The sequence below is a fragment of the Sapajus apella genome, unplaced genomic scaffold (genome assembly GCF_009761245.1).
Source record: "Sapajus apella isolate SASKATOON/1434 unplaced genomic scaffold, GSC_monkey_1.0 scaffold8, whole genome shotgun sequence".
Classification (NCBI taxonomy): domain Eukaryota; kingdom Metazoa; phylum Chordata; class Mammalia; order Primates; family Cebidae; genus Sapajus; species Sapajus apella.
Genome location: NW_022436948.1, coordinates 28,932,120 through 28,935,646, shown reverse-complemented (window position 1 = coordinate 28,935,646; position 3,527 = coordinate 28,932,120). Strand labels below are relative to the sequence as shown.

At 35.1% G+C, this 3,527-nt stretch overlaps 1 long non-coding RNA gene across 1 annotated transcript in view; it reads right to left on the bottom strand.

Moving 5' to 3' along the window:
- Nucleotides 1-1,263: 1,263 nt before the first annotated feature.
- LOC116550957 overlaps nt 1,264-3,527 on the bottom strand; it is a 43,205-nt gene continuing 40,941 nt past the window's right edge. The window contains exon 3 of the long non-coding RNA XR_004268636.1: nt 1,264-3,471. This is a non-coding gene — a long non-coding RNA (uncharacterized LOC116550957). The remainder of the gene's footprint in view (nt 3,472-3,527) is intronic.

Here is a 3,527-nt window from a genome sequence, read left to right as displayed (position 1 = left end):
GGAAGTTCTTTATAGTAATAGAGAATGAACTAATACAGTACTCAACAAATCCTGGTTAAAAATCCCAGAAGGCTAATCTATAGATATGGACACGCTAATCTAAAAGTTTTTATAGAAGCAAAAAGAAATTAAATAGTCAAACAATTTTGGGAGAAAAAAACCATGAAAGATGACTAAATTTACAGAAATCAGAAAAGCGTGTACTAAAGTAAAATATATGTATATATGGATCAATAAAACAGAATAGCAAACTCAAATATAGAATCATACAGACATGGTTAATAAATTTTCAATAAAAATGACAAGGTAATTAAATGGGAGAAAGACTTCTCAACAAATAATGCTGGAATAGCTGAGTTATGGAAACAGCTGAAACTCAACCTTCACTTGACACCACACACAAATAAAATTCAATGTGGCTCATCAGGCTAACTGAAATTTCTAGAAAAAAAAGAAAGAAATCTTTGCAAGCTCAAAGAAGGCAAACATTTCTAGACTGGACACCAAAAAATGAACTATAAACAAATAGTATATGTGAATATATTGAACTTTATTAAAATTAAAAACTTCTATTCTTCCCTATAAAATGTTAAGAAATGAAGGAACAAGCCACAGATTGAGTAGTACATAATCTGGCAAAGGATCTATATATAGAAAATATAAAATGCTCTTAAACTTAAGAACATGCACACACATACACTTTAAACTAAAATGCCCAAAAGGTTTAAACAGACACTTTATAAAAGATGATATACAAATGACCAAAAAGCACATGAAAAGATGCTCAACTGTTAAGTCAAACTACACAGACTCACAAGAATGGCTGCATTTAAAAACCAATGCCAAGTGATGAAGAGGGAACAGAGCAACTGGAATTCTCATACATTGCTCTTAGGAATTCAACATAGTACAACCACTTTGGAAAAGAGTTTGACAGTTTTTTTTCTTTTCTTTCCTTTTTTTTTTTTGAGACAGAGTCTTGCTCTGTAGCCCAGGCTGGAATGCAGTGGCGTGATCTCCACTCACTGCAACCTCCGCATCCCAGGTTCCCATTCAAGCAATTCCCCCCTCAGCCTCCCGAGTAGCTGGAATTACAGGCACACACCACCATGCCCAGGTAATTTTTTGTGTTTTTAGTAGAGACGGGGTTTCATCACGTTGGTCAGGTTGGTCTTGAACTCCTGACCTTGTGATCCACCCATCTGGGCCTCCCAAGGTGCTGGGATTACAGGCGTGAGCCACTGCACCCAGCCAGCGGTTTTTTCAAAAATTTAAAATACATATCTACCTTATGATCTGGAGATTCCACTCCTACCTACTTGCTTAACAAAAGTGAAAACATATGTTTACAAAGATTTTACCCAAATGTCCATAAGTAGCTTTATTCTCACAATTCCCAAAACCTGGAAACCAACAAAATTTCTAACAACAGGTAAATGGTTAAAATAGACTGTGGTGTACACATACAATGGAACATAATACCGCAGCAAAAAAGATAAACTATTGATGCAGTAATATCACAGATGAATCTCAAAAGATGCTGAGCAAAAGAAAAACATGAAAGATTCCATTAAACATTCATTTATATGAAATTTTAGAAGAGGCTAAACTATTTTACTGTGAAAAGCAAATAATTTATTGCCTGGGCCCAGGGATGGTGGAATCGACTGGAAGTATCATACAGGTACTTTTGGGGGGGTGGTGAAAGTATTCCGTGTCTTAATTTGGTGGTATATATGAGTTATACATTTTTCCAAAACTCATTATATTATACACTTAACATGGGTGCCTTTTATTATATTATATTATAGTTATCCTTCAACAAATTTTTAAGGGAAAAAAGGAAAAACTTGGGGACCATGCTCAAACTTGGCCAAATAGGCTAAGTTCTCTAAAACTTAATCCCCTCTTCTCAGTTTGAAACAATTCCCAGAAAATCCCCACTCTTTCCTCATATATCCCTGATATTTGCCCTTTGACTTCATCCTCTTAAGAAGCCACTATGCCTACTTCTAACCTGGGATGTTCTTGTTACCATCACCACCCCACTTGCAGATCCTTCTGGGAAATAGGATATAGATTTCTAAACTTTGTCCTCACTACTAACTAACTAAAACAGGTATACAGATATTCTTTGTTTTACCACTTTTACTAGATTTATCTATGGAGAAAAAGACATAGATGATGACCACAACCAGGAATGAAGAAAATTACATACTTACAAAATATTTCACAAGGGAATAAAATACACTCTCCATTCTAAGGTTTATCTCAATCTATGGGAAATGCAAAATATTTGGCTTTGGAATCAGTCTGCAAAACTGAGAGTGCCCTGGATGTTAGGATGAATTAGCAGATCTTTCTATCTCTCCTGATAATTTATTTCTTATTCTAAAAGCCAAGACTCCACCTTTTTCTGTTAATATCTTCCTAGTTCTCATGGAAGTAATAATAATGAACAAGCAAATGGTTGAGCAAATAAATGATGTTCCCATGGTTCTTCCAAATAGTCACTTTACTGAGAACATTCTAAAAGTAGACTCTTACAATAGGCTAACAGGTACCACACAAATTTCTGTTTTTGAACTTAAGGTGTTCACCCATACCTAGTCTATTGATCATCTTTTACAAAGAAATAGAAAACATATACATTTATAGATATTCTTCACAGCTGAAAGTTCTCTTGCTTATTACCTTCAAATGCGTGAAATAATGGATGATGACAGCAGTCCTTTCTTTACAGAGCATGCAAAGAGATAACTCATTCTATGGTTGGCAGCCATGACAGTTGTCTACATGGCCCATCACAGGAAATGATCATTTCACAGTTTATACAGTGTGTTAACAGTTTGGTTATGAAAACAAACAACCCTAAAATCTCAATACTGTGGTTTTCAACAGCAAATACATTTTTCACTCACAGGTCTAAGAGTTGCTGTTAACTCTGCTCAGCCCTGCTCTAAGTATCTTTTTATGCTGGGACCCAGGCTAGGATGATTAAGAACTCTACCTGCTAAAACATGGTTTATATTATGTCTACATACATCCCCTAAGAAAGTCACATGTCCAAGCTTACCAAGGCACTGGAGATGTATTCTATATAGTAGATTGCAGTGGCAGTCAGATGGCAAAAGGAGTGGATATATATATGCCTCTTGGGAAAGGAACAGGTAGTTGGGAACAATAATAAAATCTACCACGTGTGGTTAACTAAACTTTTTTAAAAAGACACATTCAGAAAAAGGCCATGCTGTCTCTTGCCACTTCTCAAGTTATCTACAACTTAAGGAAATAGAAAAAGCAGTCATTACTCCCTTGATATATCTGCATAGTACCTAATATTAAGTGCAAAAATGTATTCTAAATAGATATGAAAAGAGACATGGCAGTTTCTGGAAAGACACCTTGAGGTTGTGGCTTGTCTGCCATTCATCAGATGCCCAGAATCATTTACACAGCAAGCATGAAAACCTGGATGACAAAAAAAAAAAATATATATATATATATATATATATGTATATATATAT